Genomic DNA, 17,621 nt, shown 5'->3' on the forward strand with positions numbered 1-17,621 from the left:
GCCAGGTGGAAGAACAGGTTGCCCAGGGAAGTGGGGGCATCACTGTCACTGGGGGTGTTCAAGGAAAGGTTGGACGTGGTGCTTAGGGACATGGTTTAGTGGGTGACAGTGGTAGTACAGTGGTAGGTTAGGCATGATGGCTGGACCAGATGATCTTGAAGGTCGTTTCCAGCCTTAATGATTCTGTTATTCTATTGGCAGACACAGACTGCAGTGGATTCCTTAACAGATAAAGATCTATCATACCAAACACATGAAAGAAGCAGCGTTGTTTAAGTTTTGGTGCCATTCCACATGGAGACAAACACACGTTGACATGGAAAGCCCTAGTAGAGTCATACTGACAGGCTAGAGGGGGAAAAATTTCACATTGAACAAAACTCCCTTCTTCCTCAAAAACTTAAAAAGCACTTTTATAAGATTTAAGATCTTCAGAATGTTGAAGCTCTGTAAGCTGTATTCTATTGAAGCCTTTCAATATTGTCTGCCTGACACTACAAATTGACTGTATTTCTTTGTTACCCTATGCTTAATTATTAGATTTTTTTTGTAAATGCTTCTACAAACCAAACACAATTTAGTTCTACCCCAGTGTAAGAATTTTAGGTACAGCCATAATTAATAGTAACAATAGGAGTAACCAGAATGAAGAAGCCATTCTCCAATAAAGAAAAGTCACTTGGAAAAGACATTTGCAAAATAGTAATTGGGTTTTCTTACTAATTTTCACTTTATCAGTAAAAAGAACACAGAACCATATAGCACTCCACCTACCAATACAAGTCCTTGAGACAAGCTGTAAAAGTGATGAAGCGTCTCATCACTGGAAAATAGTTATAATTTAAGACATGTCAGACAGAAATATCAACATTCATTTCTCTTCAAATTTAAGATAATACTCAAGACCTAGCGATGCTACTTGCAATTGTATTAACAATTTTCCAAAGTTGGAGGTAAGATGAAGATTAAGAGATAAAATAACTGTGATCATACTTGGTTTAAAAACTGCAAACTGATTATTCCCCCCCCCCCGAATTCATAACCGTGCAAGAAGATGATGGCCATTAACATGGAAAATGAAAACAAGTTGTGCAAACTGGCATAGCTTAAATGAAAACAAATACCAATTCATGTTAATGTTCAGGAAAAAAAAAAAAAAAAGTATTGCAGCCAGAAAAAGTGAAATGATCTGGTGAAAGAAGGTGATTAGCAGGGGGGGAAATTATTGCTTACTGGAATTTCATAGCTTGCTACTTGTAGAGTTAAACAAACAAACAAAACAAAACAAAAAAAATCACTGAATCTTATAACAGGAATAGCTTTCCAAGGGTTTAAATAGTTTGAAAAGCTGTCTATAGTGAACCCAGTTAAAAGGCACAAGGTGCACCAGAGGGGTTTGCAGTAAAGCCAAACCCAAAGTAGCTTTCAAGATCAATCAGAAACTGCTGTTTCAAGAGCTGTGCTAGAATTAATTCCAAATAAAAGCATGCTACTCCACAGAGATTTTAATGAACCTGCTTGGAGGCAACAGAATAGTTGCTATTGGCATAGAGCAACACTTCAAAATAACCTAGGGCAGCTTGCTTGAAGTCCAAACATTTGTAACAAAACTGAACAAAACACACAACAGAAGCAGAAACTAGAATGAGGTTAATGAATGAGGTAAAAGTACGCAGCATCAGTTTCTTACTAAGACATACAGAGGAAGCAAACTATGTTCAAAATATTTTAAAAGCATTATGTGAGATTTATTAAAACACTTTGAAAAGAAATGAAGTTTGCTTAGCTCCTTTGACTAACTTTGAGCATTTATATTCTGTAAACAAGACATCTAGTAAAAACTTAAGTCAAGCCCTCCTGTCCCTCTAAGCAAATTGTTTAGGTATTTGTCCCTTTTCTTCACCATCCATCCCACACTGTTTTTTCATCTGTGTTTCACTTTCAACATACCACTTGGGATCTGTATGCAGCATCAGCAGCAGAGTTTCTGCATAACTGTGCTGTGACAGAGCTGGTTATGAGTTTATTCACTGGTGTGCCCAAGTAGGAATTCCACGACATTCCTTATTTCATACGTTTTGTAGCAAGAAATTCCCTTGCTGCTCCTAGAATCTGGAACACATTTCAGTCAACAACATCATAAGTGGAAATTACACTCTAATAATCAGTATATTTTTCAAGCATCTTAGCGTTCATAGAATAGATATTTTCAAAGCCAGTACTGGAGGAGAAGTGCTTCTCTCATCGGCTACAATATATTTCACTCTCTCTCTCTCTCCTTTTTTTTTCCTGTTTGTGCTGTGTATATCCTGACCCTAAGAGAAAATAAACATCATCTTCTGACACTTACAGAGCTGAGTTGCTACTGTTAGGATGGGAGTACTGCTTGCTTTGAGGATTGCTCTGGTAATATTAATAGTGCTGAATTCCAGTTGTACCAAGCATAATGAATGCTGGATCCTGCCACTGTCCTTTGCGGCAGTCTACCAATGGTATGAGCACTGCAGTTGAACTAGTGAAAGCAGTGGGAGAAAAGTCTTAGAGGAAGAACAAAAGCCAGGCCATAAGTTCTAGCTTGTTAAGCTGTAGAAAACTTTCTGTTGAAACCTCAGGTTTTCAAAGGAGAATTTTCAGAAACTTATTTTTATTTTTAGGAGAGTCTCTTTCCTTTTATTTATTTATTTATTTTCTAGCAGGGATATATAGTAAAAGATACAAATGCATATTTTATTTTTCCAACTATGTTGCTCTGACGGACCAATTTGTTTAAAACAGTGAAGTAGTTAGATTTTCATGTTTTTGGTAATTAAGATGATATAATCCATTTTAGAGACCAAAATGACATGTGGTATACTTGAAACAAGCAGCAAATATGTCCACACTTCAATTATTTTTGTTTGTTTGTTAGTTTTTTCCTGGTCATTTTAAACCACATGTTACAAGTGAAGAGTGCATTAGACAGAATTGATGTTACCATCTTACCTTATGGAAGTGCAAGAAAAAATAACACTCAAGTAGCAAAAATACATAAGTAAATAAATAAAATCCTTGGGAAAAAAAAAAAAAAGTCTTTACTGGTTAGTACTCATAATTGTAGCGACACTGTTGATAACCATTATTATTGTAACTCCTTGCCAATTCCTACTTCATGCCTGTATTTGAACATGGGGTAGCTGGAGTTAACACTCTTCATGAACAATAAGAAATTACAGTAATTGATCTTTGCAGCTATTCAAGCCTGGCTGAGCATGGTAGGGATGAATGCGCTTGGAGCAGGTGTTGAGAAGCTCATACACAGCTTGTTAAGTCAGAAAAGGGAACCTGTTACCTTAGTTTTGTGAGTTAGGAACACTTAATAAAGAGGGAAATACTCCCAGTAGCAAATATCCACACTCTTGACTATACGGGGCAGGCAAAACTGTCAGTGTCATGCAGACTGAAGAAACTGCAAAAGAAGGAGAAGGTGAGGTAGCACCCATGAATTCAAGCAGCATAAAGGAGAAAGTTCTGTGAGGAAATTAAACACATGCTTTCCAGTGGGTCTTACATGGTGGTGGTGGTGGTGAGTGTTTATTGTTTTCTCCCTCTTATTTTTTTTAAGCTTTGAAAAGTGTTTTAGTGAGTTATAGTTTTAAAAGTTTCTGGGTTATTTCCACGGCCCCCAGCAAAGCAGTAGGAAACAGCCATTTCTGGCAAGCAGAGAACTGTACCAAAGCACTGAATATTCCCAAAAAGTGTTTTCTAAGCAATACAGAAAATGACTAACCACACTTGAAAATTCTCAGACTGTTTGTGTTTAGATTCATATCAAGAAATCTGTTTTAGTAGAAGAGGGGATAATGTGGACATGTTAGGTATGCGATGAAAGAATAGGCAACTGCCAGCATAGCACTGTCTCAATTTTCCTCCTAATTTATTTTAAAGAGTGCATACACAATAAGAATTGTGGACCAGCAAAAGTCACAAACAGCATTACTGAAGATGTAAATGGGGTACACAAAATCTCTCTCTCGAAATATAAAAAATAAAAATCAGTAGGCTGGGTGATATCAGGGTTAGGATCTCAATAGTCTTTCACCTCCAGGATTTCATAACTCTGCTGTACAAGCCTGAGAAAAACAGTATTTATAACCCCGAATAAGGATAAATATAGAAAAAAAATACTGAAAAACAAACAAACAAAAATCCCAGCAGAAATTATACTGTGAGATTTGCTAAATTAGGAGTTCTAGTTAATAAAATTTTGTTATTTTTAATAACAATGCACCAATTTAAAATAATAAACTGTCATGAAAAATTAACAATTAGATTACATGTCTCAGTGATGTTCCCTATAATGCCTGTTGACTTGGGAAATAAATCATCAAAAGGATTTTTGAAGAACAAATTTAACAAAGAAATGTGTAATACGAGTGGCTTAGCTATATTCAGTACATAGACTTAAAATGTAACTCTACATTCTCCCACATTAAATATTTAAATTCTCATAAGGAACAAAGAGTGTGGGGGACACTCTTTTTCTTCAGGCATATTACATTTCAAAGCAAAGACGTCCTTAGGATCCAGCTAAAGACTAGATTTGTGATCTGTATTCTATTGTTTGGCCTCAAACTAATTGTAGCAGAAAATTAATTATGACCAACATCTCAAACTTAATTTTTTTAAAAAGAATCTTGATCCTGAAGGGCAGGAGTTTCTCAGCATGTTACATATTGAGGCTCTAAGTGGCCTGATTTTTCAGAACTGCTTGACTTGTCTGACACATTAGCTTTTGATAGAACCAGATGGTGTTTAGGTCTCAGTATTTCAAGGCACCTTGACACAGATCCTTAAACGCATTTCTATATAATTCCAGCTGATTTTAATACCTCTGAGAGCCTGGGTACATAATAACATATACTAAATGTACGACCCAAGATTTGGGAAATTATGTTTAAGAATTAAAACTGTGTGCATGACTGTAGCAAACACTTGTTTATAGGACAAGCATAATATGAGGAATAGAGAACAAGAGAAACAGGTTTTTGTTTGTTTGCATGAATCTAAAACAAAAAAGAAAGATTGTACTAAACTTCTGGCCTTTTTTTTTTTAATTTTACAGACTGTGACATGTAAAAGAACAGCAAAGGTGAAAGCCTGCTGAGTTATCTCAAACTGAAGTTTTCAAAAAAAACATTTTTTTTTGTTTTATGGGTGTCTATTTGCCTTTGATAACAAGTATCTGGAATGGTAGAGGAAAAAGAGGAGATTAATCCTACGTATATAGCAGAATGTTATTTATTTTTTTTTACTACTCAAACTGCACAAAGAGCATGAACTTTAATAATTAAAAGCAAAACAGCTTGAAATTAGAACTTGTTGACTTGACAGAATAGATCCCAAGTCTTCTGGAAGATTTTGCATCCACCAGGTAGGCTAATGATGCATGGGAGAGTCTCATTTATTTCGTGATGGCTCGTCACTGCAGGATGGTCATGCTGAGTATTCTCTAAAAGGACTAACTTGAAATATAAATGTCCTCTCCTTGACTTGTATTAAAACTCTTACACTTTCTGAAGTGTATCATAAATGCAAACACATTGCTTATACCTTCTGGTATCTTTGAGGGTTTTATAAAGATATTTATAAACTGCAAAATAATAATAAAAAAAATCTCAATTGCTGCACCTACTTTGTACTTGACCCCCCTGTTTTTTTTTATAACTGGCTTTACTTCAAATATGGTTTTACAGACAACTTTGGTTTAATATTTGCCTATAGGTTGACATGCTTTTGCGTGAATTTAACTAAAGCAATCAGTAAAGTAATGCTGAGCTCAAAACCAGAGCAGTCTCTGACATCCACCACCCACAGAAAATACTCATCTTCAGTTTTTTTCCTTTGTTACATTAGTTCAAGTTTCTTTTTCAAAAAGAGTCCCTCTCCTTTGTCCCGATGTGAAATGAGGTCTATGGCTTTTACAAAGCTACTAGGGCTATCTTGTAGAGGGAAAAAAGTGAGAAATAAAATATCCTACTGTATTTTAATTGCTCTATTGGACTTTCAAATCACCTTCAAAAATGGGACATCAGTGTATTTCAAGGACAGCAATTTCCCCCACTAGCTGTATTATTCACAACATTACAGAATCAGTAAGAGATGCTTTTGCTTTTGTTATAAACAGATATTATTGAGTTTTATTTTATGCTTCTGCTGTTAACATTAAAGTGTGAGGAGGAAACAGCAGGTTTCAGAGGAATGAAAATGAAGCAGCAACAACCGCAGAACAGCATGCTGATCTATAACCAATCTCACTTTCTGTGCAACATCAGAGGTAAGTCTTAGTGTGCAATCAATGTCTCACACGAGTCTGTATTGCCTGTAGGATCCTCTAGTGGCCCTGAGTGGACAGAGCAAGAAGTGCTCACTTTAAAGCCTCTCCAAGCGCAAAAAGGCTGCTTGGGTATCTCAGACTGTCTCCAGCAGGTTTCCAGGCTGACAGATCGGCAGTATTCAAACCTTTTTTCCTTTGATTTTCCTGGATTCTTTTGGCTCTGTTAGCATCTTACACCTCTGAAAAACTCTGCTAGAATAACTTTAACCTCTTTTAACCTTTTTACTACCAGACTAGTCATAAAGTATTTTATGTTAAAAACAAACAAACAAAAACCAACTTGTTATTCACTCAATATCCTAGCAGGAAAGAATACATTCCTTTTTTTGTTTGTTTTGTGCGCTTTTTTTTTTTTTATTATTTTGTTAAGTCAATTTCTTTAACTGAGCATTCAGATGGAGTCATGTCATATTGAATCTGACTTCTTATTGAAGATACTATGTAAAGGCACTTTAGAGTGTTTATCCATTTACACTCACTATCAAGACATCACAGACATAAACAATATTTTCCTCTGAAACATAAGGGTTGGTTTTTTTTTTGTTTTGTTTTGTTTTGTTTTTACATTATGACCTGAAGAGCGTAGAGGTTTTGAATTGACACACACGTTGATTTGAAGGAAAATTATGGAGGCACTTGGATTTTCATTGTAGAGGAAATGAAGTAGTTGACCTTTTTTATGCTGTTCAATGTAATCTTTACCGTGAAATAATAATGATGGCACAATGACAACACTTACTGATTTGAGCTACACAGAATAATGAGGAAAAACATGTCCTTAAACCTGATTTCTCTGTAAAAATGAGCTGGTAATCCTCACAGGATGCCTCTAGTATACAATCAATAGAATTGCAACTGATTTATTCTTTAAATACCCATTCCTCATAAAAGGCAATAAACAAGAAGTAAACAGAAGAGCAAAACATAATATGAAGTACTCTCCTAAGGATTCAATATTCAAATCAGCTTATAGAATGAACAAATTCAACAGTAAAATTTAATAAAATACAAGTTCATCTTATTTAAAACTATGTTGCGTTCAAATTGTTTTAACTCTCCCACCATGAACACTAATAAAAATAATTCAAAACAACCAAGCTGGAGACAGGCCAGAATCAGGCCTTTGTAAACAAACTCCAGGACCATACAAATGATTATACACGTATGTATTAGACACTGCAGTATTTTTTTTCCCCAATAGAGATTGGACAGATATGGAACCTTGTGCTTTGCAAAGTGCTAAAAATACACAGAGAAGAGTAGTGCTGAATGAGCAGAGAGGGAGACAACAAGAGCTGACAGGTCTTTTCAGCTGCTTTTTTGTTATCCTATTGGTCTATCAATAAGAAATGGGGAGAAATCCAATGAGTTTCCCACCTGAGAATGTTGCTGAATGCCAGACTGCTTAAAAAAAATCACCAGGCTATAAGATGTGATAAGAAAGAGTCACAAAAGGATTTCACTCTTACAATTGTTTAAGCTAATTATTAGCTTCAATTCTTATTTTATTCCTCTTTGCCTAAATAACTCCTTCTATTGCAAGGGAAAGAAGATGTAAGGCATTAAATCCTTCTTGCTTAAGCCCACTCCAGAGTTAGACTTCCCTGCAGTTTAACCAACAGTTCACAGAAATGAAGTCAAAAAGTTTGGTTTTGTGTTCCTCTTCATAAATCTGAAGGATGTTTTTGTTTGTTTTGTTTTCAGCCTTGATGACGATGCCTTGATGACTCACCAAGGCAATCAGCTCCAGGTGGGTGCATTCTGCAGCAAAGCTGTGGATGGCAGAGTATAGGAAGGTTTCCTGAGCCAGGGCAGACCCAAGGGAGCACAGAGACTGCCCAGAGGTAGGCAGTTTGTGCGAGAGCAGCTGATGTGGCATAGCAAGGCCAGCAGTAATGGCAGCCATCCCCCAGTCCTCCATAAGCACCTCCTGGGGAGCACGAACAACCAGGAGCATGGCAAATGGAGTGGGCATAGTGCATCAGCCAGAGCATGGCATGGAATGGCACATTGTACAGGAGGGGGACCTGTGAGGGAGGGCCATTTTGCGGGATGAATAGGAGGCACCAGGTACACCTTAACCCCACACCTAGATCTGTGCAGACCAATGGCACACACCTTTCCTGATCACTAAGGCAGAACGGTGAGCACCCATCTCAGGGCAAAGGCTGTGGCACTGGCTGGGTAGTCTATCCTGTCTACCCTATTGGTGGTTGATGCCTCCACCCAGACAGAGCTACTGAAAGGTGAGGCTGCAGGGCAAACTTCAGACAGCTGGAAGCACATAGACCTTTCCCCGTGGGGCAAAGGACAAGCAGCATCCCAGCCTGCAAAGTCGGTGCCCAGGTGGAGGACCTGCCACACCAGGTGGCTGAGCAACAGGAAGCAGTGAAAAAACTGCACGGCACCAGGGAGGCTGAAGAGGAATTGGACGGCTGGATCTAACACACACACACAGGAAAAAAAAAAAAAAAAAGCTGGGGAGGGACTCTTTTTCAAGGAGGAATAGGACACAGCAGAATGACTTTAAACTAAAAGAGGGGAGATTTAGATTAGATATTAGGCAGAAATTCTTTACTGTGAGGATGGTGAGGACTGGAACAGGTTGACCAGAGAAGCTGTGGATGCCCAATCCCTGTAAGCATTCAAGGCCATGTTGGATAGGGCTTTGAGCAATGTCATCTTGAGCAATGTCATCTTGAGGTGTCCCCGCCCATGGCAGTGGGGTTGGAATTAGATAATCTTTAAGGTGTCTTCCAACCCAAACTATTCTGTGATTCTATGAACTTACTTAATGACTGGAAAACAAATTTCATTTTATGTTACTAAAATGCCACATTATCAACATTGGGTATAACTCAGAACATAGAAAATTATGTACCATCAGAAGCAAGCTTGCATTAGTATTTGTATTTTCTCACTCTCTTGTTTGTTCATCCTTTCAGAAACTGAATACCATATTGTTCACTCACAGTGCTCATAAATTACTTATTTCCTTGATATTCATTAACATTTTCTTTTTCTTTGGTGGATTCATAAATAGACATCTTCATTTTTTTTCCTTTTATTATTTTGCATGTACAAGTAATTGAATAATATTAGTTACAGAAAGAATGCCATGATCTAATGTAAGAAAACAGATGGTTATTTAAAATTACTTAGTTCTAATGTTTAATGTTAAGAAACATCCTTAATAACCATAAATGTGATGGTAATTAGGCATAATTTATTCATGTATCCCTCTGAATATTTGATGATGATTTATTTGAGAAAACTAGGCTCCTCTGCATGTTGTTATATTTATATGCTACGAATCTAAAAAGATTTTTAACTATCTATGTCACAATCATTTTTAAGTTGTTAGTTCTTAGTTACCATTTAGTAGCTTTGAAGATCTTTGGTGACGTTGCACTATGCACAGGGCATTTTTGTTAAACCCAACTTTCTCCTGATTTCCTTAATATATTTCACCTTTCCAGAAGAGTCTTCACTGATAACAAAGGAATGGGAATGAATTCTTCTGCCAAAGCAAATAGTTTTACACAGAATTTGCTTTTACTATAAGGTAACCAAAGGCAAAAACACAGAAACCTTTTCTCCTCAAAGGAATTGAAGATCAGCAACGCTCTATAGTGCTAGAGCTGTGTTACTCATGTAACAAGGTCTTTACTGTGTGACTCAAACAGGGCTCCAGAGCACACAAAAGATTCAGGGAGTACAAGTATGACTCAAGCTTGAAGTGTCAGTGGAGCCTCAGACAGATAAAATGAAAATGTTGAAGGAACAAAAGAGCTAATATTATTAGTGGGTCACAAAGAATATCTAACATAAGAAACATTAAGATTCTGACCATTGCAGTTTCCTGCTTTACTCTTTTCAACAAAGAGAGGAGGAAGGGAGCACAATAAACTGTCCAGATTTTCTGTTCTTAACTAACCCTTACTGCTTCTTGGCATCAGATTTAAAAAAAATAATGAAGTGAAATAAGTTTAAAAAAGAAGCTCAAAACAACTATCTTTCTTAGAAAAAACTATTGGGTAAGTTTAGGAACACAGAAAGTAGACAAGGAAAGGGAAGAAACTTCATTCTCGTAATCTATCTGTCATTAGCAAAACCCCATGACATTAGAGCAACAATTCCTTTAGATAAAGCATTAACAAGCTACCAACATCTGAAATGAGAAAGCACTATTTTTGTTTCTGTATTATCATTTGAGTATGAACATTTTATATAATGTATATTTAAAGAACAGAGATAAGAAAGCCACCAGAATCCATGTTTTCTTACCACTCTGTAAACTAGGAAAAAAAAAAATATTGCCAAGAATAGCCATCATACCGAATCAGAGGCAAATCAGAAATCATTACAACCTTGTGCAGCCACGAGATGGCATACAAAATGACAGTCTGCAAAACCCATGCCAGGACAATGGGGTGCCTACACTCTCCTTAATTACAATTTCTATTCAACCATACACAATTCCTTTTTAGTCCCAGAAGTCGCACCCTCTGACATGTTCATGAAGGACAGAAGTACAAGCTTAAAATGACTTTCAGAGACAGAATACAAGTATAAAGGGAAGAAAAAAAGAACAAAAGAAGAAAACCAAACCAAACCAAACAAACAAACAAAAAACCACAATTGCAAGAAGATGGTGAGATGCCTAAAGAGAAAGCAATAATCAATGAGGGGCTATAGCCACCTCAGTCATAACAGTTTTAATATTGCATATTCTAGAGCAGCACCATTTCTGAAACAATAAAAATAAATATCAGACTGAAACTTCAGATTTATTATCTGTTGTCACAGCAGTGAATAAATTACGCCTTTGGGAGCCTTAGCTCAGTGATAGAACTGTTTATTAGGAATTTAACAATTACCACAATGGGAGGGGGGAAAATGCAATATCTCAATCCACATCATAATCCAAGAAGATAATTATTTTAGTCATCGATAAAAATAATACAATATGAATGGTTTTAGTCTGAAAATACAATGACAAGATGTTCCAGAACATGCATTGCCTTTACACAGAAATTGAAATGAAAAACACTTTTTTTTTTTTAATGTTTGTTTGTATAGCTTTTAACTATTGTTACATTAAAAAGTCTATGCAGCAAGAGACAGTTTCTTGTTTCCTTACTTGTTTGTGAAGTATCAGCCACTCAAAGAATGCTCTGAGAATACATGAAAACAGTAACCATGTGGAAGATAAAGAAATTCAGGTTTCATAGATAAGCTTCACCATCTGATAAGTTTCAAGAAAGAAATACAGGTACCAGGACTTATTTTCCTCACCTCATATGAACTCTTCCTTTGCTGATTGTGCCAAATTCTGAAGTTTTGGTGTTGCTTTAAATTCTTCTCTATAAGCATTGGTAAATCTGACTAAGAAGCCTGGCAAGGATTACTCCTGAATATTCTAATTACAGTGGCCTTTGTATCATCTCTCGTATTATCATTCCTCTTGCACACTGATTCAAGACAGCTGGGAGAATCTAATCCCTGTTTGCTGAAACCATCCCTTACAGGCTGCTTGCAAATGATGTGAAATTGAGAAAAGATACAGGTGGCTTAAAAATACTTAACTTTGGCACTGATTTTCTGCCAAACAGAGCTCACACAGAGCTAAGTCTCTGGGGTCACTTTCTTCATATTATGCTAAACCAATCGTTACAATTAGAAATATAGTAAAACTTTTCAATAACAGCTCCTGTTTAATGGAGCTAGCATCTACAGATCTTCATTATGAACGGGAAAGAAATTAAAACTTAAATAAATAAATTGGAGGCCTAGGTAAAGAGATGGATTCTTCAATATAATTATTTAAACAAAATCTATTGCCTTATTAAAATCTGAAAGATTGAAGCCAAATAAGCCAAGTCAAAATAAAGTAACTCCAAGACAGACTGTCAGTTCAGTATGTGAGATGTTTACTCTTTCTTGATCATGAGAATGATGCAAGTTAACACAGAGAAATTAAGGGCCTAGTTATTTCCCACCCTTCTGAAATGAAAGTTGAAACTATCTGAAATGTTGACTTTCTTATGATATATTGAAATAAATACTAGACATTCTGAATGTTGCCACACATTTTTACAAAATATGTTACTTGGAAAAAAAAAAAAAAAAAGCCTGTTCTAAAGATTCGTAAACTGGAGACTTCTTTTTCTGTCCTTACATAAAGAAAAACATGAAATTCAAAGATGCTTTTCAAACTGTTTGATCCTTATTCAATCACTGATCTATAAAAATAAAAATAAAAAATTATAAATATGACCATCCCAAGAGACATTTTGGTAGTGAAGAGTCAACTTGTGTATGTAGAGAAGTAGATTGTTCCTTTTGCAATAAAGCTACACATCTGACTGAGTTTATGGCTGAAATTTTGTTTATATGGCACTCAGAATAAATAAATAAATAAAATTATGATTACTTGCCCAAATTAGCAGACCAGTTCAGTGACAGACAAAAGTAAAGAAATGGAGGCCTTCCAAAATCTTTTCCAATGAATCAGGCTGTTCTTCAAACAAATGTATCACTTAAGTGCTAACACCTTCCTTTTTGTTTCATTATACTAATCCTTTAAAATGGCAAAAGCTTGCCTGTGAAGAAACTATTGATGTGAAAATCAAAGATGTCCTAGACTGAAAGTCATCCAGTGGGATTATCCAGTTCATTTTACTCCTTTGAAGCAAGATGAAGTGTATACCTAGGAATTTATACAACTCAGTGCATAAGAACCGGCTGGATGGTCACCCTCAAAGATTTGCAGTCAATGGCTCGATATCTAGGTGGAGATCCGTGATGAGGAGTGTTCCTCAGGGGTCAGTCCTGGGATTGGCACTGCTTAACATCTTTGTTGGCAACATAGAGAGTGGGACTGAATGCACCCTCAGCAAGTTTGCCAATGACACAAGGCTGTGGGGTGTGGTTGACATGCTGGAGGGAAGCAGTGCCATCCAGAGGGACCTCAATAGGCTTGAGAGGTGAGAAACTCATGAGGGTCAACAAGGCCAAGTGCAAGGTTCTACACATTGGCCAGGGCAATCCCAAACACAAATACAGGCTGGGTGGAGAATGGATTGAGAGCAGCCCTGAGGAAAAGGACTCAGAGGTGCTGCTTGATGAGAAGCTCAACGTGAGCCAGCAATGTTCATTTGCACCTGTCCTGGTTTTGGCTAGGATAGAATTAATTTTCCTCCAAGTAGCGGTAGGGTGCTGTGTTTGGGATTTAGGATGAAAATAACATTCATATCATGCTAATGTTTTAATTGTTGCAGAGCAGTGCTTACATTAAGCCAAGGACTTAGCTTCTGACATTGCCCTGCCAGTGGGCAGGCTGGGGGTGCAGCAGGAGCTGGGAGGGAACAGACTTGAGACAGCTGACCCCAACTGGCTAAAGGGAGAATCCATACCATGTGGTGTCATGCTGAACAATTATATGGGGTGACTGACTGGGGTGGGGGTCTGATTGCTCGGGGATAGGCTGGGCACTGGTCAGTGGGGTGGCAAGCAATTGCATTGTGCATCACTTGTTTTGTACACACTATTAGTAGTTGTGCTATTTGTTATTATTATTATTATTATTACTTTCTCTCCTAATAAACTGCTTTATCTCAACCCACCAGATTTCATTTTTTTCCAGATTTTCTCCCCGATCGCAGAGAACGAGGAGGAAAGATGAGCAAATGGCTGTGTGGTGGTTAGCTGCTGGCCGAGTTAAACCATGACAGCAGCCGAGAAAGCCAACTGTATCCTGGGCTGCATCAAAAGAAGTGTAGCCAGCAGGCTGAAGGAGGTGATTCTCTCCTCCTCTGCTCTTGGGAGGCCCCACCTGGATTCCTGCATTCAGCTGTGGGGCCCCCAGCACAAGAAGGACATGGGCTTGTTGGAGAAAGTCCAGAGGAGGGCCATGAAGATGACCAGAGAACTGGAGCACTTCTCCTATGAAGACAGGCTGAGAGAGTTGGGGTTGTTCAGCCTGGAGAAAAGGTGGCTCCGGGGAGACCTTATAATGCCTTTCCAGTACCTAAAGGGGCCTACAAGTAGCTTGGGAGGCACTCTGTCAGGGTGTGTAGTAATAAGACAAGGGGTAATGGCTTTAAACTGAAAGAGGGTAGATTTAAATTAGCTATTAGGAAGAAATTCTTTACTGTGAGGATGGTGAGGTACTGGAACAGGTTGTTCAGAGAAGCTGTGGATGCCCCATCCTTGGAAGTATTTAAGGCTAACAGAGTTACTGTTGACTTTTCCTCTGTTACAATAATCTCCTCTTCTCTTCATTAATTTATATCCAGGATTAACTTGCACCTAGGAATCAAATTAAATTGTATGGACCACTGACATTAAACCCATGTTCAGTGGAGATATTGGTAATGGATATTAAACACATCTGATCAATCATCTTGGTATGTAATATCACATAAACAATTAAATGAGATAGTGAAGACTCAAATTTTGGCACCATCAAAGCACCAAAACCAGAAGATCTTACAGCTAATTTATCTGAAAGGCATTTCTGAGACTTTACTTAGGACTAATGTTACTTGAAATAATTAGTGTATGTAACGGATGGGTTGTAACTCTCTCCCACCAAATTATTAATGCCAATACAGTGACAAGCATTGGTACTGAGAAAATTGCCATTTTAAGGTTATGTTTGCCTGTTTCCTTCTTTTCTGATACGTTTTGCACATTGTTGTAGTGATCTCTCTAAACTGGATAATATGATGAATTAGTAAGGCAATATTCCATGCCTCTGTGTGCATAATGATACATCTGCTGGTTGGATGTGTTTTTCTTCTTCTGTATTTTTAATTCTTTTTTTTTTTTTTTTTTTTTTTTTAATTAAGAGAAAAGTGGGTTAGCTACAAGTTTCTCTTCAGCACATTAGCTGCTCTTTCAGCATCTGTTTGTAACTCAATTCGCTTTCAATTACTAACCTATGGATGAGAATTTCCTTGCATACACAGTATCAGTGGAAGTTTGCTTGCTTGTGTATACCTGAGCAAACACATTTGGAATATTAAACACCTGCTAATTGCAGTCAGCTTTCTAAAATCAACTTGTGCATCTACTTATAAGGGTAAATTACAAATTCCTCTCCAGCTGGACAACAGAACTGGTTCAAGGATTTTGTTTACAGCAGAGACATCATAGCTATGTTCATCTGGAAGTATTTTGTATATAGGGATGTCTTTAGATAGGATAACTGGCCAGGGTACATGAACATTCACAACTTCATAGAATGTCTATATATCCATTTATTTTCACTGTCAAACTGTGTTTCTTGTATCTCAATGCTCTTCCCAGAAGGAGGCATATTCTTAAAAAGTAACAGCAAAATGTCAGTTTGCACTGAGGCACCATTCACTGTGAATAGATTTTGAGGAATAGCAATACCTTATGATGTTGCCTTTTAATAAACTACTGTTGTCCACTGAGTGCGTATTAAATTAACAGAATTCTAACTGAAGAAGACTAATTTTTCAAAGAAGTTTCTAGGGCTAACATTGGTATATTTGTTGCCTTATAAAAAGAATTTGGCATGAATCAAAAGTCAAATTACTTTTCAAAAGTATTTATAGATTTGTTCTATGTTAGAACTACATTAGTATCCTTATCATTATTTTACTTCACAATTTACTCATTTCCCTGCTCCTAGTCATGCATTGCTGAATGCTTTTGCTAAGCTAAGAAAAATAAAATCTGTAGCTTTTTTTCCTTTGCAAATACATTTCAGAAAAATAATTTATTAAAGGTAGAATGGTTACAAATGTTTTTATAGCACATTTTCTATCCAAGCAGCATATATATCCAATGGAATACTGGGCTTATCAAAAAGTATTTTGCAGCATTTTTATGACATTTGACAAGAATGAAAAAAAAAAGGATTTTACAGGGAAAAAGAAAAAAAAAAATGTGTTTCTCAGAATAAATCCAAAAAGAACCGAAAAAAAATAATAATAATAAAAAAATAGTGTTATTAATTTCCAGTGAAATGATAGCAGAGGAACAATGGTTCCAGCTTTAGATTGCTAGGGAGTGTTCTCCAGAATCCTAAAAATTTCTCATCTTATTTGTCTCCTCTCATTCTCTTGTTACCTCTCACTACTTATTTGCTGCTTATACCATGGATAGCAAATGAAAATAAAAATTAAAAATCAGAGTTTCTGGAGAAGATGGAGAAAATTTGAAACAGTGCCTTAACTTTTGGGAACAAACGTAAATGACATAGATTAATGCATAAAGACACATAACCAAGGTGTACATAAATTGATGGATGAATTAAAATGCTAAAAGTAGAAGATGGGACAAAGATAGATAATCTGTCTTTTTCATAATACATCAACATTTGCTCATGATCAGAAATTTCTTAAAGCCCATTTTAGCACAAGCTTCAGACTTGACTTAGTAACAAAGCTTCTGAATAGAGGGGATATAGCAAAAATATCTGATCAGTCTTGAACAGAATAGCACAACTGGATGTTACTATCATTAAACTGCTTTGAAGCTGAAACAGAACCTCCTGTCTGTTACTCAATAAATTTCTAAAAGATAGGTTCAATAAAAATATATCCAGTTTCTGCACTACAGAATCTCACAAGGCCACAAAAGCTGTATATATTTTATTGAGTTCTGCCTGAAGCATAGATTTGTAAATGAGAAATTATCTGTTCTTGAAACTCAGCAAGAAGATATCATTTTATTCTTCAAAGTTGATTGTAGTCCCTCATCCACTTTTTTTTTTCCCTTTTACTCTACTAAACAGACAAATAGCAGAAGATAGTGAAGATTTTTATAGCTGTTTAAAATACTGCTCTACATATCACAAAAATGCAGATGGTTTTAAAAAAGTGATCAGCGCCATGGGATATTGTTACTGTAAGGCCAGTCTTTATAATGTTCTTGTTATGATTTTAAGCAGCTAAGATTATTGTGCACAGCACTTACTCAGTTAGTGAAGCATGAATACAAAGATTGTTGCTGAGATAATAAAAAAGCATTTAGGAAATGTTTTGTGTTGGTACCCTAAAATTTCTTTGTGATACATATGTTATGTTTATGCAAATGTACACACATGCACACTGGAAAGTAGTCAAGGTTCCTCTCCATTTTAAATAAAAGTATATTACAATTATTTGTTTAGTCTTCAATAACTCACTGCTTTGGAGTCAGCGGATAACATCCGTATAGAAGAGCTATGATAAATCTGTAAGAAATACTTGACAGAAGTCATGACACC

Source organism: Anas platyrhynchos, chromosome 4, assembly GCF_047663525.1.
Source record: "Anas platyrhynchos isolate ZD024472 breed Pekin duck chromosome 4, IASCAAS_PekinDuck_T2T, whole genome shotgun sequence".
Lineage (NCBI taxonomy): Eukaryota > Metazoa > Chordata > Aves > Anseriformes > Anatidae > Anas > Anas platyrhynchos.